Source organism: Ambystoma mexicanum, chromosome 13 (assembly GCF_040938575.1).
Source record: "Ambystoma mexicanum isolate Mex_15411 chromosome 13, UKY_AmexF1_1, whole genome shotgun sequence".
NCBI lineage: Eukaryota > Metazoa > Chordata > Amphibia > Caudata > Ambystomatidae > Ambystoma > Ambystoma mexicanum.
The window spans coordinates 62424193-62451705 of record NC_090938.1 but is presented as its reverse complement, the minus strand read 5'-3'; the positions used below and the strand labels follow the sequence as shown (position 1 = coordinate 62451705).

Below are 27513 nucleotides of genomic sequence, written 5' to 3'. Positions count from 1 at the left end.
GAAGTAAGACCATTATTCACGGCCAATGCCAGACTGAACCGTAGGAACGTAATAAAAACAAATCCCTGGTTCGACCAGGAGTTCAGTAGGGCAAAGGAGAATCCAATTTAAAGTGTGAAAAATGCTTTTGTAGCAGGGAATGAGGTAATACCAACAGCTCACCCCGTCTACAAGTGTCTGCTGAAAGAGAAAAAGGAGGAGCACTGTAGAGGCACCTGGAATGCCCTCCTTAATGCCATTGTTGAAAAATACCCGAACCGATCCTGGAGCCTTATAGGGTAAGCAAGCACGTAATGTCAAAAGCAAATCAAGTGTCACATTTTGAAATTAGTCTGGTATTCACATTTTTCATCATTGTACACAGAAACTAGAGTGTTCATGGACAGAAGCCCCGCTGTCATAGTCAATATTGAAGGAGCTCCTGGCTCTCTTAGCCTAACACTAGGCAAAGTTACCACTGCTCTCAATAGTCAAAAAGCCGAAAAAGCACGTTGCCCATATAAGGTACTGGTAGCTTTTTATAAATCAGAGCCCCTGATATGGGCCCCTTATCTTACCAAGCTTTTCAACGTGGCTTTGGTAGCAAGCCTCCAAACATGGATCCAAGCTGAAATTGTCCTGTTGGACGGCAGAAAGGACCCTGGGAACTACTGCCCAATATCATTGCTTGATGCGGGGGGCGTGTATATTAGCCAGGGCACTGTTGGCTCAGCTGGAGGTTTGGATGGAAGAAAAGAACATCTTACACCATCTGCAGGCTGGCTTGCGGGCAAATTTCAGTACCATCGACCAATGCCTAAGGTTGGGTCTTTTATGTGACAAATATGCAACTCTTAGAAAAATTTGGTTATATGTCACATTTGTTGACCTAAAAACAGCTTTTGAGAAAGTGCAGAAGGTGATGTTATAGAATACTCTAAGAGATATGGGAATCCCTCTGTTTATATACAGGAAAAGAGGCTGAGGTAAGATGGAGTGCCAATGGGACGCTCACCAAGAGAATCCAAATTCATATCGGTGTACGCCAAGGATGTGTTTTGGCTCCCAAACTGTTTTGCCTTTTTATTAATGGCATAATCCCATACCTAATTGTTAGGAAAGATTTCTTAATACTGGGTAATTTTCCTTCCATGTGGCAACCCCTTAACTTTGTGCTGTTGTTTTCCCCATGATCTAGACTTTGCCAGAGAAGTGCAGCCTTCTGCCGCACTCCTCTGGGCTTTCGCTCCATTCTTACGGGGAAACGGACATGCCCTTAAGACAGTCAGTACCGGGAAACGTTGTTTTCCGTAGTTTCTTTATCATGTTGCAGCTTTCGCGCAACATGGCACAAGAGGGCACTGTAAGCTAAGTTACTGCTCTCTTGGGTCTCTAGTCTTCTACAGGCCCTGGATACTCTCTTTGGATTGTAAATGAACAGTCCAAGTGAATCACGGACGGGATTGGTGGCAGCGATCATTTCTTGTGTTTTTGAGCTCCTTTTGGCGTTTTAAGCACGTTTCTCACGCTTATCCCAAAATGGTGGCCTGGCTCCCAAAATGGCCAGACCACAAGGCTCTTTGTCCTGTCCGCTGACCGTCTTGCCCCTTCACCTCCCCCAGGTCGAGCCGACCCGGGGCCTTCCTTATTTGGGCATGTACTTTCCCGTGAAACACAGATGCTTTCGCGGGCTTCTACAGGCCTTGTGTGTGCCTCCAGGATGGGGGGCTGGGATGTCTGGTCCCAATACACATCCTGGGCGCCAGAGTCTAGGGTAGTGTGAATGCCTGGGACCCCCGTGGTCCGTGATAGGTCCACATATGGTGTTAGTGTTTTATGAGCGGATCTCCCATTGGGTCCCCTCCGTTTTGGCACGAAGGGAACCGTGGATAAGAGGGGGCTGGAAACGCCACTACCATGTCGATCTCCTGAGTTCTCACGAACAAAGGAATACAGGAGCCAAGTATCCTGCAACCACGAGGCTGAACCGAGGAATCGCTGGTGACCCGCTGAAGGACTGCTCCTCTGCACTGCTGTCGCTTTGTGAAACCCTTTCTACCTCGGATCGAACGAGAAGGCCTGTACTGGTACTTCGACCCTTGGAATAGTGGGAACAACTATTCTCGGCATCTTCACCATCTCCTGCACGTAAGCCTTCGGAAGTGTCTATGGGCCATCCAGCAGACTGACCAGCCTACCCAGGAGTCTTGATCTGTAACCGCCGTCAGGTTTTGTTGTATTAAGAGTCCTTGTCACTCTCACACGATTCGTACTCTTGGCATTCCCAGGTCTGAAGTGAGTAGTGTACATTTGGCTGAAATACACCCGGCCGCTCCGTTGCCCTGCTGTGGTAACAAACTGTGCGGGTTCACTGCGTTTGGGACATCCTCAACTCAACTTCTGCTGCTGCGGAATCTACACAAAGCCGAGACGTCCCCTGCTTGTATCTGAACCTGCCAGCACTGAAACTGACACGGAGAAGCCTGGGTCTGCTTACATCAGGGACCGGTGAGTAGCATCGCTAGGAACTGGTCGCCCTCCTGCAGGAGCCCATAGCTTTTCCCCGCTATGTCTAACAGCACGCCTTTCCGTACTCGCGCTCTGCTTCTGCCCACAGTGGAGGCTGCGCTTGAGTCGTAAACTGCCTGATTCCCTCGAAGAGACTCCCCTTTTTGCCCGTTGGCACCAGCGTGTACAGGTACTTTTGAGCACAAGGCTCCATTCTTCGTAGGGCTCGGACTTCCTTTTAGTTAGGTGCCTCTGAAGGCGGACTGGGTCTAATTATTATTCGCACTGCCTGTTTTCCTCCCCATCTAGGTGGTCTACACATTTTGTGCGTCTAACTCGTTAGACTCGTTTGTATTGGTATATATATTGTATTGGTTTGGTATGTGTTGGTTTACATGAGTTTTATTGTGATTTCTCGCTACAGTCAAGGTTACAAAGGCCTTGTAATAAATGTGTATATATTTTTAATATAACACCTGCTTGGATAATTTGTAAGTGTCCTTGCTTTGTGTGCTCATTGCGGGCTTTCAGTCACCCTCACCCCTCTTGAGACCTAGTCTTGACCGCCGCGATCGCTACCCTGATTGGTCTGGCTTGTCCAGAGGTTACCCTGTTCCAAGAAACTAGGCTGGCCTTCTGAACCTCTTCCCCTCCAGGACAGAGTTCAGAAATCCGTCTTCACACTAATGAATTTACCTTGTGATGCACCAACCTTGGCTGGGGAAAATTACCCAATTTTAATGTTTGCGGATGACGCTGTACTCCTATCCCTGACCCCGCTCGGCTCAAAAAACAACTGCTGGCAATAGAAGAGTTTTGTGGCGGAAATGGGCTCTCCATAAATGCAAAAAAAATAAAAGCTATGGTTTTTAGGAAAAGCATAACCAAGGGGCTCAACAGACTCAGCCTGACGCTCAACGGGGGAAATTTAAGCAAGTTAATTAGTACGACTACTTAGGGGTCTGATTCCCAGAAAAATGCTACCGGGCTTCACAAGTCTCCACCACTTTGAGTATGGCAATGGGGCGGTGAAGGCATCCTTGAAAGCGTACTCTGCTCATGTGAGACAAGCAGCGCACTATGGGGAACAAAATGAGACCAACTAACTACAAATGAAAATACATTTATCAAAAACATTTTGGGACTCTCCAGAAGCACTCCTACTATTCCTGTTTTTCTAGAGGTCGATGTCCAGAGAATTGGGCTGCTACATAAGTCACTCTAATGGGCTAGGGTATGGTCTTCTGTACTTACTGCGTATAGATTGGCCCTCAAAGATATTTTATTGCAGGTGCTCCTTCCCTACCATGGTTAAATATTTAAAGGATGCCTTTAATCAGCTGGGTCACTGTGAGTGCTAGTCAGAACCCCAACGTATTAGCCAGAGTGTAAAAACACGGATCAAAGACGCCATCATGTACAACGAAGCAAGTGGACTTCTCGTTGACATTGCAAGCAACAAGAGCGGAAGGAAATACTGGGACCTTAAGCAGACCCTTGGATATGAAAGATATCTGGATGTTGTCTCGCCAAAATTCTCCCGGGCTTTATACCTCAAGCTCCAGTTTAGTACGTACCTAGCTGAACTATTGCTCAAATAGAACTGTGAATCTCCCAAAAAATGCCCCCTTTGTAAAAATGAAACCAACAACATAATGCATTTTCTTGTATTCTGCTCTTCCTTCCATTCTAAAGGAAGAAATATCTTAAGCCGCTAATCAGGTGCAGAGCAATCAGAACTGTAAATGATGCTCTAGCCCACCTCCCATCTGCCAGGAATGGTTCGGTGTGTGTTTGCCCAGTATGGGGGAAGCGGACGCATTGGCGGGGACTACATTAGCTAGAAGGCTGGGCGTCAGGGTAAGGGTAAAAGAGAGTTCCGTCCTTCGATCAGTGATCGTGATTAATGGCAACGTGTGTGGCTGCTACATGCCACAATGGCGGCGTGAACAAGAGGCCTCCATACTTCTACTGCACCTAAGCCAGGTCACAGCTGTGATACACCCTAGCTGGGTCGTGAAGGTGAAACGCCCAGGTGTTTGACAGACGTACACGATAGCACAGGATGAGAGAAGGCTGACTGCATGTCACAACGGTGAACCAGAGCAGCCGGCTCAGCGGGTAGGAACAGAGGACATCCCACCCACCGGTTTTTCCCTTTTCGCCTTACAACAACCACTTCTGGGCTTGCATGCAGGTCCAGGAGCAATAGCTATGTGACATGAAGAATGCAGTGGGATTACGTGTGCTGTAACACAGGGCAGGGAAGTGAGAAACTGACCCTCGTCTTCTGTTGTTTTTCCTCATTTTTCTTAGGGTTACAGGGTGTGGGTGAAGAGACTTGATGCATGACAAACGGAATGCACAAGTGTATTAGTTATGTCATGGTTGCACAAGAGTATACACAATGCTATATGTGAGAAACCCGAAGGTATTCTCTCACCTACTCCCCTGGGATCTTCATCCAGGTGGCCAGAGAAGGGCCATCACTCTTGGATCCTGACCCTGGGAGCGGACAAGTGAGGGAGGACCACCCGAGTGGAGGGTCTCTGGGGATTGGGGAGAGAATGCCAGAAGGTGAAACATGGTATCCCCATCAGTTCCAGTTATCAATCACCCTACTCTCCCTTAGCCTTTATGGGCTATTACCAGTCCTATCCTATTCCCCATCCCCGTTTTCAACACACACTGGGAAGAGGAAGAGGCACCCGAGAGTAATGCAGATTACCTATGGGAAAGGAGCCTATGGTACTGAGAGGAGGAAGATGACTAGAGAGGCCTACTACAGCACATCACCAGCATGCCCCTTTAATGAGGTCAAGCAGAGTCAGGCACTTGGCAGTAACTATGCACACCTGCATCATATTGAACACCGACCAAAGTATAAAAGGTGGAGCTTTGCTGCAGAAAACAAACAAGCTGTGGAAGCAGAACGCCAGGCAATTTCAGCCAAGAAGCCCAGAGTCATCCATTGGAGAGCGGGACATCGAGACACTGACCAGTTGTTGTGTAAAGTATTGGGAAAGAGTGTGGCGAGGGAGCCGTGTCTCCAAGGAGCGGAATTGCGAGGCGAAACCTAGAGGGTGGGCTGATACTGTTGTAGGCGTTGGTAGGTGCTCATTTTCCTGCACATGATACAAACCCCAGGAATGTCTGAGGGGGAGAGACCCTGACCTCAGCGCTGAGTGTAGTGGACATTGTGAGCAACAGCGCGCTGACCGGTGAGTTTCTGACAGCATGAGAGACCCAGTGCGCGTGTGAGTCTGAAGCTGAGGAGAGACCCAGTGCGCGTGTGAGTCTGAAGCTGAGGAGAGACCCAGTGCACATGTGAGTCTGAAGCTGAGGAGAGACCCAGTGCGCGTGTGAGTCTGAAGCTGAGGAGAGACCCAGTGCGTGTGAGTCTGAAGCTGAGGTGAGACCCAGTGCGCGTGTGAGTCTGAAGCTGAGGAGAGACCCAGTGGGCGTGTGAGTCTGAAGCTGAGGAGAGACCCAGTGCGCGTGTGAGTCTGAAGCTGAGGAGAGAAGCTAAGGAGAGACCCAGTGTGCGTGTGAGTCTGAAGCTGAGGAGAGACCCAGTGCGCGTGTGAATCTGAAGCTGAGGAGAGACACTGTGCGCGTGTGAGTCTGAAGCTGAGGAGAGACCCAGTGCGCGTGTGAGTCTGAAGCTGAGGAGAGACCCAGTGGGCGTGTGAGTCTGAAGCTGAGGAGAGACCCAGTGCGCGTGTGAGTCTGAAGCTGAGGAGAGAAGCTGAGGAGAGACCCAGTGTGCGTGTGAAGCTGAAGCTGAGGAGAGACCCAGTGCGCGTGTGAAGCTGAAGCTGAGGAGAGACCCAGTGCGCGTGTGAGTCTGAAGCTGAGGAGAGACCCAGTGCGCGTGTGAGTCTGTAGCATTGGAGAGACCCAGTGCGCGTGTGAGTCTGAAGCTGAGGAGAGACCCAGTGCGCGTGTGAATCTGAAGCTGAGGAGAGACCCAGTGCGCGTGTGAGTCTGAAGCTGAGGAGAGACCCAGTGCGCGTGTGAGTCTGAAGATGAGGAGAGACCCAGTGCGCGTATGAGTCTGAAGCTGAGGAGAGACCCAGTGCGCGTGTGAGTCTGAAGCTGAGGAGAGACCCAGTGCGCGTGTGAGTCTGAAGCTGAGGAGAGACCCAGTGCGCGTGTGAGTCTGAAGCTGAGGAGAGACCTAGTGCGCGTGTGAGTCTGAAGCTGAGGAGAGACCCAGTGCGCGTGTGAGTCTGAAGCTGAGGAGAGACCCAGTGCGTGTGAGTCTGAAGCTGAGGAGAGACACAGTGCACGTGAGTCTGAAGCTGAGGAGAGACCCAGTGCACGTGTGAGTCTGAAGCTGAGGAATGGAAAGTAAAGCGTGTGAGCGGCACGGAAAAGAAAAGCAGTCTAAAGTGAAGTGTGCGAAGGGCACGAAAACAGAAGGCAGATAGAAGTAAAGGGGGCAAGCAGCACCAGAGAGAACCTCTTTTCCTCTAACCTACCGCCTGTTTGGTCACTACGGCTCCTGTTTTCCTCTTGGCTCCCTCATCTTTCCCCCTCTCTTGGTTTCAAGGCTCGAGTCCTAAATAAAATGGTGGGGGCGACTTTAACGAGCCGATTGGAAAGTGACGTCATAGGAAATTGGCATTTCCTTAAGTTAAATATGCACATTTCATTCACCTTACTTTCACCAATAGTATCCATTTCGTTATTGCATAACTGGCTAATTATAAAACGCATGTGCCTGTTAGATCCAAGAACTGTAAGGAAACATGTCCTGCAAAGCAGGATATTAATATGAGACGTGTTGCTGTCCTCTAATAAGGTATTCATGTAGACTTGTGGTTGGTTAAACACACAGGGGGACGGCGTCCGCCCTCTCAAAAAAAGTGGATGGGTGGCGCCCACCAGCGTGGTCCCTCGACTTGTGCCGTTTTCCCCACTGCCCCTCCGTTCTCACCCATGGCTCTCTCCAGTGTGCTCCTCACCTCGTGCTCCCCATTATGTCTCTCCCGATTTTTCTAACATCTGGTTTCCTAATACGCTCTCGCTTGTTTGCCCTTTACCTAGGCTTCCTCTTCCATTTACCCCTTCCGCTCTCCACCTTTCCCCTTGCCTCTCTCCTCTTTCCCCTCCCGTGTTTGATTTTTGCCTTGTACCTCTCTTCTCTGTTTCCTTTGACCGTCTCATCGTTTCCCCTTGCCTCTCTCCTGTTTGATTTTTGTCTCGGTCGAAGTGTACGAAAAGAAGTAGTGGAGCTATGTTCCCTGCCGGTCTGCCCCACTCTACACAAACCCCATCGCTGTGCCGCCTCCCACACATACTCCAAACCCCCAAACAAACACACCTGTTATTTAAGGGAATTTTCAGTGCAGTGCACTGAAGTGCAAGCTTCAACTTCTTCCTACACTTTTATTTTAAAACTAAACCGTTCCGGAACGGTTTCTTTTTAAAATAAAAGTATAGGAACAGTGAAACTGAAAAATAAAAAAGTATAGGAGTACCGCTCCTGACCGCTCCCGCCCACTTCAACCTCTGCTCGTAACCCTCCAGTTTTCCTCTTTAAAGCTGTCCTCATTCCCCTCTCCCTCTTTCCCCGTGCCTTTCCCGTTTGATTCTTGCCTCCTACCTCTGTCCTGTTCCCACTCTTCACTTTTCCCTATTCCCCTGCAGTGTTTCATTCTTGCCTCGCACTCTCTCCAGTTTATCCTTCACCCGTTCACCTGCTTACATCTTCCATCTCTTGCTTTTAGCACAGCAGGGAATCCTCCATCAGCACATGCAGCAATGTGCCTCTGCCCATTGTTGTATCCGCCCTGCTCCCGCAACGCAGTGACGCAGGGCGTTCTAATAAAAGCCCCGCCCCTACGAACGGGAGGCAGTTCTGGGCATGAAGCCAACGAGGCGTGGCGTGTATTCATTTCGCTCCTGCCACCGTGGCCTTCTGTTAAGGTCCACAACGTTCTGTCTCCCCCGGCACTGCAACGCGGAGCCAGAACGTAACACCCATTGACAACATGGCGGTGTGCAAGCCCCACCCTCCACAGCACACGTTCGAATACCATTGGCTAGAAAGCAGCAAGTAGATGGTTGAATGAGTGCATTACTGACACCAGACCCCGACTTCTGACTGGCTGAAATCGTCTGCCAGGTGCACGGAGCACACTGTTGCGCTGTTTGCAGATTCTGGGAGTAAGAACTATAAAGCGCCACCTGCGCACAGTTCATGTAGGAAAATAAAGAAATGCTTCTTTGTGAGGGCACGTGACCCCCGTCCAGGCCACACCAACCTCCCTGCCCCAACCACACCATGCATGCACTCAGCCCGGGGAGCAGAGCTAAACAGCTCGCAGTAAGAGGCCCACCCAAAAAGCTAAGTCTGATTTTGCTGGACAAAAGATTAAGCAGCCTGCTGTGCAGGTAGGTGCTCCTGAGATGTTCGGCTGGCTGGTCTCTGTCGATTTGTGGATGACTGGGATGCCTTCGAGGGGAATGAGATGCTCTGGAGTAACACACCATGTGTCCCCCATTCTTTGTGTCGACAGCCTTTCAAGTGGGGCAATTTATAAGTGATGGCTCATTTAACATCCATTGTTTTTACACAGTATGTGCTTAACATTTCAGTGTTAAGTACTGAACATGGGGCATTTGTATTCACCAGGCCAGCACAAGTATCAGTTAGCTGACCAAACCTATGCATTCTTCTAAGAGAATTAAAATGACACACAGAAAAAGTTGAACACTATTTTCTTTCTTTTTTTGTCTCTTTGACACACAAAAACGTTTTTTTTGTATATTACTTTTCAGTTACATATGGAGCATCACTGGGAAGGTTAATTGTCATTTTCTTGCTTACGTTTTCTAGTTGCTGCGTTGGGACATGGACTAAATGCATCAAAGGTCTTTTAATTTTCATAACAAGCCAACCGCTGCCTAGCGCCACACCAGATGACAACTTCATGTCACTTGGCACCTTGATTAGGAAAGTAGTGTTGATTGTGGGTCAACATGCAGACAGTAGTCCATGGCAAATCAATGCAGTGATATGTGTGCAGCAATGTTTTGTGCGCTATACAAGCCACCATCCTGTTGCTAAATGGCATCTATGTGGCGCTCCTGTATGTAACAGCACATATGCCTGTTTTTGTCTGATGTGTCCAATGTCTATACAATAGCATACTGAAACGTGTTGTGTATGTGGCTCTGACGCCCATGCCATACTGTGCCCACACTTTAACGCATAAAGCAATCAAAGAAGTTGCCTCAAATTGTACATCCACTGGCCAAACGCCCTTTCTACTCTGCCACACCATAAATTTCACTAGTTGCAGGCCAGCACTAATAAGAGATGCTAATGCCAGCTCGGTTATATAAAGCATAGGCCTGCTGGTTTTTGCAGAAATAACCCCTGAGGTCTGTGTAACAGTGAGGACGTAGTGGGCGAGGCACTGTGGACCCTTTACCATGCATTAGAAGGCTGTTTTGTTTAAAACGCTTCATCAGCTTATTACTAGTAAGGCTAAAGTTTGTAAGAGGTACAATCCTTTTTGTGTAGCATTTCTGTGCATTGTTTATTGGGTCTCTCTTCTATTGTATCCTGTCTATAGATATAATTCCCAAAAGATGTTTCAGTACTGGGGGTTGGGCATGCTCACACTGAGACGCAGCCCTTCATCCAAAATTCTTGAGAAACAAGAAGCAAAAGAGCCCTTGAACCCCAATTGAGTGGCCGATGTTGCAGCCATTTTATACTCACAACCAAAAACTTAAGATGTCCAAATGAGTATGTATGGTTTATGGTTACAAACTTTTTTATGTTGGGGTGAGTATTGTGAACCCAAGCCATGCATCTGTTATGAATTTAGATATTTATACATACAATAATAACAAAGTTACTCACCGTAGTGATTACCTTACTCCTAAGTCCATAGTCCCCTTTCCTCCATACTTTTGGGACATTCCATCCTGTGGGACGGGACCCGGGACCGGAGAACTTTTGTAAAAAATCATCAAATTGAAAAATGTGTCCTTCTCTTTTTACACGAGGTACCGCACATGGCCGTACCCCGGCCTCCTTAGCTCCGCCCAGCGCATCGCGCTTCAGCCCTTTTCTATCGCCAGGTCTGAGACCATTTAAGCAATAATAGATACTTATTAGAGGGTACAGCGGGCGGGCGTATGGAGGAAAGGGGACTATGGACTAGGAGTAAGGTAGTCACTACTGTGAGTAACTTTGTTACACTCCTACGTCCCGTCCCCTTTCCTCCATACTTTTGGGAGATTACCAAGCACTCCTTACAGAATATCAACAGGTGGATGGAACTCCTTTACTAAAAGAGGTTTTTGAGAACAGCTTGCCCGAACTGAGCATCAGCCCTGGAGCTCAGGTCTAAGCATTAATGTTTCACAAAAGCTGGTGGGAAAACCCACATAGCTGCTTTGGCAACGGTTCAAGGTGTTTACAGAGCGACCAATAGGTAGGAGGCAATGAGGGGTACGCATAAGCTTTCATGTTGACCCACGAGCTGCAAAGAGGACCAACTCGGCGTGCCCCATTGCTGGAAAAGTTGGAGATGATATTGCTGTTCATCTCACACTCGTAACCGATGCCGACAGTGACTGAATTAATCTGCGGTCACATTGAGGTGACCCGGGATGTGTGCAGCCTGGAGCCAAACAATATACTGGATGGCCCAGCCCAAATTTGCATGACAAGATCCACAAGTAGAGGAGAGTCCGTGTCGCCCTGCTTGTTGATGTAAAACCTTGCTTTAACAGAGGTATTCAAAAGGGCCGCTATGGCCCGCAGAGGTTGGGCCACCTTTATCACACACCAGGGGCGAACTGCGTCACAGGGGCAAGTGAACCAATAGTCTCCCCAGGGGAGTCAGGGGCCTTGTGTGCCATCCTAGCCTTGAAACAAGGAACCTCGGCAGAGCCGGTACTGGCAGATCGAGGGTGTTTTACTCGACACGTCAGGGGCTTCCCAAGAATTAGCGTCTAGTTGAGGATCCTCAGCAGAGCCAGTACTGGACAGTCTTAGGGATATACCTTACAGCCAAGACCCTCGATGAGGGACTCTCAATTCTGTTGGTGACCGATTTAGCCCCAAGCAGGGGAACATCAGGTTTAACCCTGGTCTTATAGCCACCTCGAGAGGGGCCTTGAGCCAAGACTCAGTAAATTTAGCTCCAGATGGAGAAGCCTCAGGGCGAACCCTGGTATCCAAAGCCACAGCAGAACTGGGGTCAGCCTTAGCCCCAAATGGGGAACCTTGGAAAAAGATCCGGTATTGGGAGACGGCTGCAGGGCCCCTTAGAGGAGTTTCTGGTGCATCTCGCTGAGGCAAGACCAAAAGAAGTACCCGAATCTGAAGTGTTATGCTCCCATGGAGAACCACAGATATTTCATATGCAGGCTCCAGAGAACCGCAGATATTTCATATGTGGGCTCTAAGTCAAAATGTGCATTTACGCATTTTGGAAGACCACCACTATGAGCCAATCGCCCTTCCGAAGAGAGGACTTTATTTGGCAGGGCGTGATCAACTTGAATTTCTCTCAGAAAAATCGAAGATAATGCGCAGGCCAGCCTGGTTGAGCACTGCGAAAGGACAACAGTACTAGCCCTTCCCTTGCTCCATGCGGAGAACAGGTTACACCGCTCGGAGGTATAGTTGTTCTTGGAACTCTGCTCTGAGGGAGGGCATCCTGATCTGTCGGAAGAGAGGTTTGAAGGGTCGCGTAGGAGGAAACGGCAAGCAAAACCCGCCTAAACGATGGACAGACCCCACCAGAATTCGGTGATTGTTTTCCACCCCTCCATATGAGACGAGATTCGTCCTACCACCGAAGTGTAGTGTGACCGACCAAAAATATAATTTGGTGATTTGTCGGCAGAGGTGGCCTGTCACTGTAGAGGCTGATGGCCGAGAGAAAAACCAACCAACTTGCTGCTGCCGCTTAAGGCAGGGCTACCAACTGGAGTTTCAGATAGGCGCGCACGACGACCCTGAAACCCCCTGATCCCAGAGAAGGACCAAGTCTGGGACGCAACCCTCTGTGTACAATGGGCCTTCGCTGAAGCTGTCGCCAGGACCAAAAAACGGGTCCTTGTTGATAGCGTGGAAAAAACTGCTTGGCCACAAAAGGAACGCTCCCAGCACCAGTCAACATGAAAGTTGGTGTAAGGGAGGTATCCAAAATGGCCGCCATTTAGTCAACACCTGAAGAGAACTGCATCATAGGAGAAAATGAGGCAACTGTCCCCTCAGGGGAGTCAGGGGACTTAAGAAACACTTAGGCTTGAAACAAGGATCCTCGGCCGAGCCGGTGCAAGGATGTTTCGTGGACATCCTAGGAACTGACCCAGAATTAGCCTCCAATGGAGGAACCTCAACAGAGCCGGTACTGGAAGGCCTGTTGACTATCACCTTCTTTGCCCCCCTCGACAGAATCGGTACCACCACAACCCTGAGCGTGGGACGTTTGAGGAATGTATCCTACCGAGAGTACACTTAGAGGATCCCTCGACTCCGTCGGTACTGTATTTAGAGGAACCTTGGGTTTTAACCCGGGACATATAGCTCCATCAAGGAGGGGCCTCGAGCCGTGGCTCAGTGTGACAAGCCCCAGAAACGGAGACCTCAAGGCGTACCCCAGCGTCAGTGTGGAAAGCCCCAGAAATGGAGACCTGAGGGCGAACCCCGGTATCCAGAGCCCAAGACAAACTGAGCTGAACCTTAGCAGCCAAATGGTGAACCTCGGAACCACGTTCGGTTTTGGCAGGTCGTCTGAGGGACCCTCAGAGAACACCCTGATGCACCTATTAGGCCCTTGAGGTACCTCAGGGGAATACCTGGTAACAGAGCTACACAAGCCCCTCCCGGTCATGGAATGCTCTCACAGAGCGGAGCTGCTCATAGCCGTCCTCATCCGCATAAGGCTCATCCCAACGAGGCGGGAGCAGAAGACTGGTCCTCCACACCTACCGCCTCAGGTTTTAAAAGAAAACCCGAATCAGAGCAGCCGGAGCCAGGGTGGAACAGGAGTGAAAAGACGCTTGAAGTACATCCTCATAGGGTCAGAGTGCCCGAGCATCTGAAACATCTTCAAAAACTCATCCTGAGCCGAGGGCTTAGGTGTCGAAGAGGAAGAAACCGCTCGTAAGTGACCTACCCTCCCGAACACAAGGAGGATGGTTGCCAGGAGGGTCCACCACCGGCCCGGTCCACATAGATCAGTGGAGCAAAAACAGGAGGGAGCGAGACAGAATGAGGCAGCGGAGCCCACGTACGCCAGTCAAAGAAGGGCGGAACGGGGTTACTATTGCCGAAAGGAATGCTCTCAGCACCAGACATTGTGAATGTAGGTGTAAGGGAGGTATCCAAAATGGCTGCCATAGGCCACGCAGGTTGGGACGCCATTTTGTCACCACCTGAAGAGAACTGCGTCACATGCTCAGCTGAGGCAATTGCCTCCTCAGGAGAGTCAGGGGATTTAAGTAACACTTTAGCCATACAAGCATCCTCGGCAGAGCCTGTACTGGGTGGTCTCAGATGTTTAGTCGACATCTTCGAACCAGTCTCAAAATTAGCATCCAACTGAGGCCTCAACAGAACCGGTACCACCCTGAGCGTGGGACGGTTGAGGACAATACCTCAACGACAAGACCCACAGAGAAGGCCTCTCAGATCTGTTGATATAGACTTTAGCCTCCACAAGAGGAACCTCAGGTAACCTGGTACGTAAAGCGCCCTTAAAAGGGGCCTTGAGTCGCGACTCGGTACAAACTTTAGCCTCCACAAGAGGAACCTCAGGTTTCAACCTGGTACGTAAAGCTCCCTTAAAAGGGGCCTCGAGTCGGGACTTGCTACAGACTTTAGCCTTACAGCAGGGAAAGCTCCAGAAACAGAGACCTCAGGGTGAACCCTGGTATCCCAGCCAAACTGGGCTTAACTTTAGCACCGTGATGATGAACCTCGGAAAAAGTCAGGTACTGGCAGGTCCGTCAGAACCCTCTGAGAAATCTCCGGTATGCCTGTTAGGCCGTTGGGGCACCTCAGGGGAAAACCCTGGTGACAGAGCTACAAGAAAGGCCCTTAAAGTACTCCCTCATGGGATCAGAGTGCATAAGTCTCTGAAACTTCCTGGAAAAAGCATCCTCTGACGAAGAGGGTGCCAGAAAGCGAGACCATATGCGGTGGTGGCATCCGAGCGCGCCAGTCATAAGAAGGGCGGAACGGGTTTGCACTGACCCGTGGAAACGGTTGTCCACCAAAAATAAGGTTCCTAGCACCCGCCGTCGATAGCGTGGGTGTAAGGGAAGAATCCAAAATGGCCACCATAGACCAAGCGGGAAGGCCTGCCATTTTGTGAACATCTGAGGAGAACTGCGTCACATGTGTAGATGAGACAGTTGACTACACAGACTGGTCAGGGGATTGGACTGAAATTTTAACCTTGAAACAAGGATCCTCGGCAGAGCCGGTACTATGGAGCCTTGGATGTTTACTGGACATCCTGTCCCTTAAAGTAGCCTCCAAAAGAGGAACCTCAGCAATGCCAGTAACAGAGGAGGTACGGTTGACGACCTCTCCCTGTGCCCCCTCAACAGAACCAGTGACTCGCTAGCGCAGGAAAGTTGAGGAATCCACCTCACAGACAAGGTCTTAACAGGTCTCTCAGTTCTGTTGGTACACACCTTAGCCTCGTTAAGGGGAACCTCGGAACAAAGTCCGATCTTAATAGTTCCCCTGAGAGGGGCCTAAAACCATGGTTTGGTACAGAAAGACTCAACAGAGGCCTCAGGGCGCACCCCAGTGTCTGTGTGGGAAGCTCCTGACAAGGAGACCTCGGAGCAAACTCCAGTACCCAACGCCTCAGCATGACTATGCTGGCTCGGTTAATCTTAGATCGTGAACCGGTATAGGCAGGCCTCTCGCGGAAACCATCGGAGAAAACCCTGGTACGCCTATTAGGCCTGCGAGGCACCTCAGGGAAAACCCTAGTAGCAGAGCTTTTGAAGCCCCTCCCGGACCAGGAGGACCCCGGGAAGGAGTCCCCCGGCCGGGGTGCCCTGAAAAGTAAGGAACTGACCGGGCGTCTCTTCTCGGTGAACCTTCTGGAAGATCTCCTCCCACCGACAAAGACAACGCTGTAGTGCCCGAACCGAAAGGGAGTCACGGAAGAAACACGAGTCCCAACGGTGATCCGGTCCTAGACACTCCAGCAGAGAAAATGGGGATCTGCCCTAGCGAAGCAACGCTCGCAAGAGTTACAAGTGGCAAATCCCTGACACTCCGGCATAGACGGAGGACTACGCAACCGCAGAACCGGAGCAGGCGAGAAGGACAATGGGAAGGAAAAAGGCTTCCCGGTGATGCTAGTGCGTGCAGCACCGAACATGCAGAGAAAGGGACTGAAGGGCGATGCGGTGAGCAGAGCTAAGGAGGGCGGGGTTACGGCCGTTTGCGGTACCCCGCGTAAGAAGAGAAAGACACATTTTTCTATTTGATGCTTTTTTACAAAAGTGCTCCGGTCCCGGGTCCTGTCCCCCAGGACGGAATGTCCCAAAAGTATGGAGGAAAGGGGACGGGACGTAGGAGTATTTTTATCACAGATTTGTTTATCCAATATAGAGATCTCTGATCACTGTTATAGTCCAGAAAGTCTTTGTGATTTTGAAAGAGTACAATAAGAGTCTACCAGACTGTCCATCTTGGAATGATAACCATGCATCAGAAAATAATTAATATAGATAGTCTAGTATTGCCCCTTGTACGAACAGAACACCTGCAACACAGGGCCAGTGGTCAGAGGGCCCTCAGACCCTGGTAGGCTGGTCACACCACAGTGTGCCAGTGTGGACAGTTTGAAACTGCATTCAGGAAAGGCCTTCCCTAAGAGCAGGTGACAGAAAAAACAATAACTTGGACACCAACCGCTGTGTTTTCACATTAGAATTCTTCTGTAAAGTACTTGCATCACAATTTAAGGAAACCAGCTTCATTTATATAGCAATTCATTATTCATATTGAGGAGGGGTTTTGTCGCACGACACATAGGTCTAGTTTGGGGGTGTGGCGGATGCCAGTGGGGGGGGGGCTTCTGGTGTTTCACACTGGGCACCGAGTTGGCTAGAAAATGCTCTGCGTGCACTGTTGTGCATGTTGCTGCCCACTGTCTCTGACTGCCGGTGTGGGGGGGGGGATATTAAGACATGTCTGACCGTATATTGTATCTATGAGTGTTGTAAAATACATAAATTGTCAATAAAAAAAATTATACAGCGCTGTGCTCGTGCTGTGCTAACAACAAAAAAGGGGGAGCAACGCCCTCATCCGTTTGATTCTTGCCTCGCACCTGTTTTCCACAAACCTCTCTCGTTTCCCCTTTTCTGTCCCGTTAAATGTTTGCCTCGTACATCTAAGCTCCTCTTGCCCCGTTTGCCTCCCATGTAGTCTTTTTACCCTGCCAGTTTTATTCTTGCCTCATACCCCACTCCTGTTTTCCCCTAACCGCTTTCCTCTTTTCCCTCAACTCTCTCCTCTTTTCCCCTTTGCTTCTCCCGTTTAATTCTTGCTTTGTGCCTCTCTCTGTTTTCCCTCACCACTCTCCTCTTTTCCATTCCCGCTCCTGCCTTTGATTCTTGTTTCCTACCTCTTTCCTGTTTCCCCTTGCCCCTCTTCCCCCTTGCATCTCCCCTGCTTGAGTCTTGCCCCATACACCTCTCCTGTTGTTCCCCTTTGCCCCTCTCTTTTCCCCTTGCCTGTGCCCTGCTTGATTCTTGCCTCGTACCTCTCTCCTGTTGCCCCTTACCCCTCTACTCCTTGTCCCTTTGCCTCTCCCGTGCGTGATTCTTGCCTCGTACCGCTATACGATTTCCTCCTTTACGTTCTACTTTTTTCCCGTTGCCTCTCCACTGTTTGATGCTTGCCTCTTACCCCTCTTCTGTTTCCCCTTGCCCCTGTCCTCTTTTCCCTTTGCCTCTCCCCTACTTTGCCTCCTACCCCTCTCTCCTGTTACCCTTGCCCTTCTCTTTTCCCCTTGCCTCTCCCCTGCTTGATTCTTGTCTCGTACCTCCCTTGCCTCTCCCCCGTTTGATTCTTACCTCGTACCCTTGCCTCTCCCCTGCTTGAATCTTGCCTCGTACCCCTCTCTTATTCCCCCTTGCCCCTCTCCTTTTTTCCCCCTGCCTCTCCCCTGTTTCTTGCCTCGTACCCCTCTCCTGTTTCCCCTTGCCCCTGTCCTTTTCCCTTTGCCTCTCCCCTACTTGAGTTTTGCCTCCTACCCCTCTCCTGTTTGCCTTGCCCTTCTCTTCTTTTCCCCTTGCCTCTCCCCTGCTTGATTCTTGCCTCGTACCTTCCTTGCCTCTCCCTCGTTTGATTCTTACCTCGTACCTCTCCTGTTTCCCCTTGCCCCTCCTCTTTTCCCCTTGCCTCTCCTCTGGTTGATTATTGCCTCGTACCTCTCTCCTGTTTTCACATACCCCTCCTCTTTTCCCCTTGCCTGTCCCCTGCTTGATTCTTGCCTCGTACCCCTCTCCTGTTTCCCCTTGCCCTTCTCTTCTTTTCCCCTTGCCTCCCCCATGCTTGATTCTTGTCTCGTACCTCCCGTGCCTCTCCCCGTTTGATTCTTACCTCGTACCTCTCCTCTTTTCCCCTTGCCTCTCCCCCGTTTCTTACCTCGTACCCCTCTCCTATTCCCCCTTGCCCCTATCCTCTTTTCCCCTTGCCTCTCCCCCGTGTCTTGCCTCGTACCCCTCTCCTATTCCCCCTTACCCCTATCCTCTTTTCCCCTTGCCTCTCCCCCGTTTCTTGCCTCGTACCCCTCTCTTGTTTCCCCTTGCCCCTCCTCTGTTTGATTCTTGGCTCGTCCCTGCCTTGCCTCTCCCCCGTTTCTTGCCTCGTACCCCTCTCCTATTCCCCCTTGCCCCTATCCTCTTTTCCCGTTTCTTGCCTCGTACCCCTCTTCTATTCCCCCTTTCCCCTATCCTCTTTTCCCCTTGCCTCTCACCCGTTTCTTGCCTCGTACCCCTCTCCTGTTTCCCCTTGCCCCTCCTCTGCTTGATTCTGGTCTCGTACCTGCCTTGCCTCTCCCCCGTTTGATTCTTACCTCGTACCTCTCCTCTTTTCCCCTTGCCTCTCCCCTGCTTGATTCTTGACTCGTACCCGTCTCTTATTCCCCCTTGCCCCTCTCCCCTTTTCCCCCTGCCTCTCCCCCGTTTCTTGCCTCGTACCCCTCTCCTGTTTCCCCTTGCCCCTGTCTCTTTTCCCTTTGCCTCTCCCCTACTTGAGTTTTGCCTCCTACCCCTTCTCCTGTTACCCTTGCCCTTCTCTTTTCCCCTTGCCTCTGCCCTGCTTGATTTTTGTCTCGTACCTCCCTTGCCTCTCCCCCGTTTGATTCTTACCTCGTACCTCTCCTCTTTTCCCCTTGCCTCTCCCCTGCTTGATTCTTGCCTCTTACCCCTCTCTTATTCCCCCTTGCCCCTCTCCTCTTTTCCCCCTGCCTCTCCCCTGTTTCTTGCCTCGTACCCCTCTCCTGTTTCCCCTTGCCCCTGTCCTTTTCCCTTTGCCTCTCCCCTACTTGAGTTTTGCCTCGTACCTTCCTTGCCTCTCCCTCGTTTGATTCTTACCTCGTACCTCTCCTGTTTCCCCTTGCCCCTCCTCTTTTCCCCTTGCCTCTCCTCTGGTTGATTATTGCCTCGTACCTGTTGCATGGCACCCCTGTGAGGGGCCATGGTACGTTCCATGGAGGTATGTGGTCACATGGTTACCCATGTGGCCAACCTAATAAAAGGTCCGAGCCGCTTCCGGCTCGGCAGTCACGAGTGAACCTGACTCCGCGTGGTGTGTTGTGTTGGTGCCTGGGGGGTGCCTCGCCACGTGTGCTGGGCCCAAGGTCGGGGCCCAGCTGGAGGACGGTGCCCCTGCCGGGCAACGCCGTCCGGACGGTGCACCTGCCGGGCAACGCCGTCCCTGTGGGTCCCCCAGCCATGTGAGGCGGGTTGGGGATGCGACCCCGGCCTGGGTGCCCCCAGAGCCGGGGCCGAGGTAAGCCGGTTGTCAGCCGGCCATGTGTGGCGCTCCGGTGTCCCGGAGCGGGTGGGATGAACCCCCACCCTTCATCGTGCGGCGTGATCGCCGCACTCCAGCGTGTCGTGTCGGGTGCTACCCGACACGAGTATGGGGCTGCCCGGTGGACCGGGACAGCCCCCAACAATGGCGACGAAGGTGGGCCCTGCGTGCCCCGAGGATCGAGTGCACGGGTGGGCCCATCATCAACTGGGCCCACAATGCAGATGGGTGCGGCGGTGGCCGCGCGGGCTGCCCCCCCTCCCATCTGGGGGAGGTACGATCTGCGGCGTCGGCCACAGTGAGGAGGCGACGCCACGCCCGCGATCCGCGTGCCGAAATGGGAGCGGCGAGGGACGCCGCATGAAGGAGGCGGGCCCAACACCAGCGGGGCCCGCAAGGATATCAGGGTGGGCGAGCGGCCCGCCCGTCCCCTGAGGGAGACGGAAGAAGTTCGCGGCATCGGCCGCGTGGGTGACTGCGCCCTTCCCCCACCACCATCGGGAAGGGAAGTGCTAGCGGCGTCGGCCGCACCGGGCTGGCGGAGGCAGCGAGGACTAGCACACGCGGTGGGCCGGATGGAGAGGTGAGCGGCCCCTCCCCCAGCATGCCAGCTGGCCGCCCACCACAGCGTGGCTGCCCCCATCGGCCCGCGGTAGAGGGAGACATGAGGCGGGCCCAAAACCAGCTGGGCCCGCGTGAAAAAAAAAAAGGGATGGTGCAGGCCCGAATCGAACGGGCCTGCAAAGGAAACAAAGGAGGCGGGCCCAGCACCAGCTGGGCTCGCAAGCACAATAGAGTGCTCGCCCCGAGGAGCGGGCGGAGAGCTGCCTGCCCCCCCCACCCGCAGGCCGCGGCAAACATCGCTGCCGGAAAAAAAAAAATAAGGCAGCGGGCCCAACACCAGCTGGGCTCGCAAGGAAGCTGCCCGCCCCGTGTGGGGTGATCCTGCGGCGTCGCAGCACCGTGAGGTGGGCTGTCTGCCCCCCAACTGGAGGAAAGCATGCGGCAGTGCCCTTCAAGAGCATGGGCCTGCCGTGCAAAGAAAAGGGGAAACGAGGATGCAGGCCCCCAGGCCCCTGCAAGGAGGAACAGGGTTTTTCTGCCACCCTGCCACGATCTCCTCTCCGTACAAGTGGACTTAGCCGATGTGGCCCCTGGGCCTCCCCAGGTGCGGCTTTGCCGGTGTTTTGTGTGATGGTGTAGTAACTGTCCTAAATGAACTCTGGTGAGGGTGCGAGCTGGTTTCCGGCGACTCCATACTGAAGATGGACATCATAAGTGACATTCCCCGGAAGACTGTGAGCCGGCAGACATGGACTTGCTTAAAATGGTCCAGTTAGTGGGCAATGTCGTGTGGTGCGCACCTGTAGGCTCCGAGTGCTTTATGTGGTGCCAGTAGCCCTCACTGGTGCTGTTTAGTGACATGAGAGCCACTCACCCAGGTTAATAAAGGGTGTGTAAAGTAGTAGAGTGGCTCCAGTAGTAGTAGTGGTAGTCGTGGTGGAATTTTGGAGTTTTTGCATTGTGTTATGAAAAAGGAGGAGTGTTGCATGGCACCCCTGTGAGGGGCCATGGTACGTTCCATGGAGGTATGTGGTCACATGGTTACCCCTGTGGCCAACCTAATAAAAGGTCCGAGCCGCTTCCGGCTCGGCAGTCACGAGTGAACCTGACTCCGCGTGGTGTGTTGTGTTGGTGCCTGGGGGGTGCCTCGCCACGTGTGCTGGGCCCAAGGTCGGGGCCCAGCTGGAGGACGGTGCCCCTGCCGGGCAACGCCGTCCGGACGGTGCCCCTGCCGGGCAACGCCGTCCCTGTGGGTCCCCCAGCCATGTGAGGCGGGTTGGGGATGCGACCCCGGCCTGGGTGCCCCCAGAGCCGGGGCCGAGGTAAGCCGGTTGTCAGCCGGCCATGTGTGGCGCTCCGGTGTCCCGGAGCGGGTGGGATGAACCCCCACCCTTCATCGTGCGGCGTGATCGCCGCACTCCAGCGTGTCGTGTCGGGTGCTACCCGACACGAGTATGGGGCTGCCCGGTGGACCGGGACAGCCCCCAACAGTACCTCTCTCCTGTTTTCACATACCCCTCCTCTTTTCCCCTTGCCTGTCCCCTGTTTGATTCTTGCCTCGTACCCCTCTCCTGTTTCCCCTTGCCCTTCTCTTCTTTTCCCCATGCTTGATTCTTGTCTCGTACCTCCCGTGCCTCTCCCCGTTTGATTCTTACCTCGTACCTCTCCTCTTTTCCCCTTGCCTCTCCCCCGTTTCTTACCTCGTACCCCTCTCCTATTCCCCCTTGCCCCTATCCTCTTTTCCCCTTGCCTCTCCCCGTGTCTTGCCTCGTACCCCTCTCCTATTCCCCCTTGCCCTTATCCTCTTTTCCCCTTGCCTCTCCCCCGTTTCTTGCCTCGTACCCCTCTCCTGTTTCCCCTTGCCCCTCTCCTCTGTTTGATTCTTGGCTCGTCCCTGCCTTGCCTCTCCCCCGTTTCTTGCCTCGTACCCCTCTCATATTCCCCCTTGCCCCTATCCTCTTTAACCGTTTCTTGCCTCGTACCCCTCTCCTATTCCCCCTTGCCCCTATCCTCTTTTCCCCTTGCCTCTCACCCGTTTCTTGCCTCGTACCCCTCTCCTGTTTCCCCTTGCCCCTCCTCTGCTTGATTCTGGTCTCGTACCTGCCTTGCCTCTCCCCCGTTTGATTCTTACCTCGTACCTCTCCTCTTTTCCCCTTGCCTCTCCCCTGCTTGATTCTTGACTCGTACCCGTCTCTTATTCCCCCTTGCCCCTCTCCCCTTTTCCCCCTGCCTCTCCCCCGTTTCTTGCCTCGTACCCCTCTCCTGTTTCCCCTTGCCCCTGTCCTCTTTTCCCTTTGCCTCTCCCCTACTTGAGTTTTGCCTCCTACCCCTTCTCCTGTTTCCCTTGCCCTTCTCTTCTTTTCCCCTTGCCTCTCCCTCGTTTGATTCTTACCTCGTACCTCTCCTGTTTCCCCTTGCCCCTCCTCTTTTCGTCTTGCCTCTCCTCTGGTTGATTATTGCCTCATACCTCTCCCCTGTTTCCACATACCCCTCCTCTTTTCCCCTTGCCTGTCCCCCGTTTGATTCTTGCCTCGTACCCCTCTCCTGTTTCCCTTTGCCCTTCTCGTCTTTTCCCCTTGCCCCCCTATGCTTGATTCTTGTCTCGTACCTCCCTTGCCTCTCCCCCGTTTGATTCTTACCTCGTACCTCTCCTCTTTTCCCCTTGCCTCTCCCCTGCTTGATTCTTGACTCGTACCCGTCTCTTATTCCCCCTTGCCCCTCTCCCCTTTTCCCCCTGCCTCTCCCCCGTTTCTTGCCTCGTACCCCTCTCCTGTTTCCCCTTGCCCCTGTCCTCTTTTCCCTTTGCCTCTCCCCTACTTGAGTTTTGCCTCCTACCCCTTCTCCTGTTTCCCTTGCCCTTCTCTTCTTTTCCCCTTGCCTCTCCCTCGTTTGATTCTTACCTCGTACCTCTCCTGTTTCCCCTTGCCCCTCCTCTTTTCGTCTTGCCTCTCCTCTGGTTGATTATTGCCTCATACCTCTCCCCTGTTTCCACATACCCCTCCTCTTTTCCCCTTGCCTGTCCCCCGTTTGATTCTTGCCTCGTACCCCTCTCCTGTTTCCCTTTGCCCTTCTCGTCTTTTCCCCTTGCCCCCCTATGCTTGATTCTTGTCTCGTACCTCCCTTGCCTCTCCCCCGTTTGATTCTTACCTCGTACCTCTCCTCTTTTCCCCTTGCCTCTCCCCTGCTTGATTCTTGACTCGTACCCGTCTCTTATTCCCCCTTGCCCCTCTCCCCTTTTCCCCCTGCCTCTCCCCCGTTTCTTGCCTCGTACCCCTCTCCTGTTTCCCCTTGCCCCTGTCTCTTTTCCCTTTGCCTCTCCCCTACTTGAGTTTTGCCCCCTACCCCTTCTCCTGTTACCCTTGCCCTTCTCTTTTCCCCTTGCCTCTCCCCTGCTTGATTTTTGTCTCGTACCTCCCTTGCCTCTCCCCCGTTTAATTCTTACCTCGTACCTCTCCTCTTTTCCCCTTGCCTCTCCCCTGCTTGATTCTTGCCTCTTACCCCTCTCTTATTCCCCCTTGCCCCTCTCCTCTTTTCCCCCTGCCTCTCCCCTGTTTCTTGCCTCGTACCCCTCTCCTGTTTCCCCTTGCCCCTGTCCTTTTCCCTTTGTCTCTCCCCTACTTGAGTTTTGCCTCCTACCCCTCTCCTGTTTGCCTTGCCCTTCTCTTCTTTTCCCCTTGCCTCTCCCCTGCTTGATTCTTGCCTCGTACCTTCCTTGCCTCTCCCTCGTTTGATTCTTACCTCGTACCTCTCCTGTTTCCCCTTGCCCATCCTCTTTTCCCCTTGCCTCTCCTCTGGTTGATTATTGCCTCGTACCTTTCTCCTGTTTTCACATACCCCTCCTCTTTTCCCCTTGCCTGTCCCCTGCTTGATTCTTGCCTCGTACCCCTCTCCTGTTTCCCCTTGCCCTTCTCTTCTTTTCCCCATGCTTGATTCTTGTCTCGTACCTCCCGTGCCTCTCCCCGTTTGATTCTTACCTCGTACCTCTCCTCTTTTCCCCTTGCCTCTCCCCCGTTTCTTACCTCGTACCCCTCTCCTATTCCCCCTTGCCCCTATCCTCTTTTCCCCTTGCCTCTCCCCCGTGTCTTGCCTCGTACCCCTCTCCTATTCCCCCTTGCCCCTATCCTCTTTTCCCCTTGCCTCTCCCCCGTTTCTTGCCTCGTACCCCTCTCCTGTTTCCCCTTGCCCCTCTGTTTGATTCTTGGCTCGTCCCTGCCTTGCCTCTCCCCCGTTTCTTGCCTCGTACCCCTCTCCTATTCCCCCTTGCCCCTATCCTCTTTAACCGTTTCTTGTCTCGTACCCCTCTCCTATTCCCCCCTTGCCCCTATCCTCTTTTCCCCTTGCCTCTCACCCGTTTCTTGCCTCGTACCCCTCTCCTGTTTCCACTTGCCCCTCCTCTGCTTGATTCTGGTCTCGTACCTGCCTTGCCTCTCCCCCGTTTGATTCTTACCACGTACCTCTCCTCTTTTCCCCTTGCCTCTCCCCTGCTTGATTCTTGACTCGTACCCGTCTCTTATTCCCCCTTGTCCCTCTCCCCTTTTCCCCCTGCCTCTCCCCCGTTTCTTGCCTCGTACCCCTCTCCTGTTTCCCCTTGCCCCTGTCCTCTTTTCCCTTTGCCTCTCCCCTACTTGAGTTTTGCCTCCTACCCCTTCTCCTGTTTCCCTTGCCCTTCTCTTCTTTTCCCCTTGCCTCTCCCTCGTTTGATTCTTACCTCGTACCTCTCCTGTTTCCCCTTGCCCCTCCTCTTTTCGTCTTGCCTCTCCTCTGGTTGATTATTGCCTCATACCTCTCCCCTGTTTCCACATACCCCTCCTCTTTTCCCCTTGTCTGTCCCCCGTTTGATTCTTGCCTCGTACCCCTCTCCTGTTTCCCTTTGCCCTTCTCTTCTTTTCCCCTTGCCCCCCTATGCTTGATTCTTGTCTCGTACCTCCCTTGCCTCTCCCCCGTTTGATTCTTACCTCGTACCTCTCCTCTTTTCCCCTTGCCTCTCCCCCGTTTCTTGCCTCGTACTCCTCTCCTGTTTCCCCTTGCCCCTCCTCTGTTTGATTCTTGGCTCGTCCTTGCCTTGCCTCTCCCCCGTTTCTTGCCTCGTACCCCTCTCCTATTCCCCCTTGCCCCTATCCTCTTTTCCCCCTGCCTCTCCCCTGTTTCTTGCCTCGTACCCCTCTCCTGTTTCCCCTTGCCCCTCCTCTGTTTGATTCTTGTCTCGTCCCTGCCTTGCCTCTCCCCCGTTTGATTCTTACCTCATACCTCTCCTCTTTTCCCCTCGCCTCTCCCCCTTTTCTTGCCTCGTACCCTCTCCTATTCCCCCTTGCCCCTATCCTCTTTTCCCCTTGCCTCTCCCCCGTTTCTTGCCTCGTACCCCTCTCCTGTTTCCCCTTGCCCCTCCTCTGCTTGATTCTTGTCTCGTACCTCTGTTTTCCCCTCACCTTTTCTCCTGCTGTCTTCTTAACGACCTTCTTCGTTCTGCAGCATCCTCTCTTCTGCCCACGCCCTACAGTCTTTCTCTCTTTTTTCCTTCTGGCCGCGATAAACGAAACCGAAACTCCTGCAAAGGGGAGCGCGTCGGAAACGGCATCAGTCTGGTTTCGTTTCTCCGCTGCTGTCCCCACAGGAACCTGCAAATGAAAGCAGCCGAGAAAAACTCGATCTAGCGCGCAGAAGTTACGCAAAAAGCAGCCACGATCAGACAGACCTCGCCTACTCTCGGGCTACTACAAGTCCTCAAAAAGTAAGCGTGGACAATACTTGCATTACTGGATGTCCAAACAGCAGAAAGGGACGGCAATGGCAGACCCTTTTCATAAATAAGGTGCCTACATGCTTCATTCCAATCTCAAGGTGCTAGCTACTCCAGTCCTGGTTTTAACTTTTTATTGTTGGGGTTGTAGTCCCAGATTACCCCATTTTCTATTCGGGACAAGCCTCAGAATGCGAAATTAAAACCAGGACTGGACTAGCATCTCCAAATGGCCTGGGACATGTTGGCACCTCATCCCTTGAGATTAATTCACTTGGTTGGCATTGGTGTATCTTATTACATGAGTAAGAGCAAACGCTGCCCCCCTCCTCCCCCCAAAAAATGTTATGATGACAAACAACTGGCCACTTTTCAGATAACATCAGTGCTTGATCATTTACTCTTATTATTATTATTATTTATTTTTAAAAGTAAGTACCGTCCTGTGATATTCTGGGTGTCCTGGCTTTAAGCTTATGTCATGTTATGTTTGGGCTATGAGGTGGTAGTACCGATATGGAAAAGGGCATATGAGGAGGGACACATAGTTTGTAGGTGTGGTTTGTTTATTGGACCACCCACTGACTGCCCATGGCCATGCTAATCCATATGGCCATTCCCACCCAGTTCCTGCCCCTCCCCAACCATAAGTCCTCTCATCGGAACTCTTTGAGCTCGCTTTAATGAAGCCTTACCATCAGGCTTTGTAATTAAAGTGCCTGCCAGTGTTTTTTCATAGCAGTCTTCTGAGAGTTAATTACTTAATTGGAGTTGTATACGAGCTACTGGTGTAAAAAAAAGTCGTCTGTCTTCAACCACTCAATTGAAAAGCCTCTGCGTCCTTCAATTCAGTCCTGTTAAAAACAAGCATTTGCAAAGCCAACAGTTTAGCTTGTGTATAAGTATAAAGAATTTGCTAGGCACTGCTATGAGATGCCCAGTTACTCGCAACATTTTGCACCCACCACCATCAATGGCCAGTTAATACCTCTAAAGCTGTGCCTGGCAAGTACCTTTCCCATTCCTACACAAAAGCCCAAACTATTGGCATTACCACTGCTTGCTAATTCCTGTAATATACATTTAGTGTTATTGTCCATTGCAGGCACGCCTCTAAACACTCACGCCAGAAAACGCTTGCAAGGATAACAAGTTTTATTTCTCCAAAAATAGGTGCGTCAGCAAAGAACTCTGCGGTCATGGTACGTTCTCCGAAAAAGAGGTACAAGCAGAAGCTTAAAAGAAGACACATTGTCACAGAACACCTCATTGTATACAGTGGAAACCCGCGTGGCTGGTTGGTGCAACCCTATACATGGCCGGCCTGCTCCATAGGGATGCAGGCCATTGGTCCCAGCTCATTCCGTCCATCTTCCATCACATCAGGTCTGCTGGGCTCATCATCTCCAGGGAACCAAGGCCAAAGAAGCAATTAGTTACATTTGCAAATAGTACTACTCTATCATTATACACTGCACATGGCATTCCGAAAGACTGGCAAAGGGTGAGTTTCCAGCTCACACTGACCCATACATACTTCACTCATCTCGGTCGTGTCTCTCGGCTTTCAAGGTTTCCACTCTCACTTTTGAACTATAATTTATCCCTCCCTGTACCTCGCATTACAAATTATGCCATTGGGAAATAAGGGTGTGACAATCATGCT

The 27513-nt window shown here is 52.0% G+C and overlaps 1 protein-coding gene across 3 annotated transcripts in view; it reads right to left on the bottom strand.

Moving 5' to 3' along the window:
- LOC138520861 (histone-lysine N-methyltransferase SMYD3-like) overlaps positions 1 to 25654 on the bottom strand; it is an 87835-nt gene extending 62181 nt beyond the window's left edge. For 2 of the 3 annotated variants that reach the window (XM_069633269.1, XM_069633271.1), the window contains exon 1: positions 25537 to 25654. The gene's annotated coding sequence lies outside the window, so the exon portion shown is untranslated. Of the gene's footprint in view, positions 1 to 25519 lie in introns of all 3 variants that reach the window. The other variant, XM_069633270.1, reaches the window with a different exon arrangement.
- Between the last annotated feature and the right edge of the window lie 1859 nt (positions 25655 to 27513).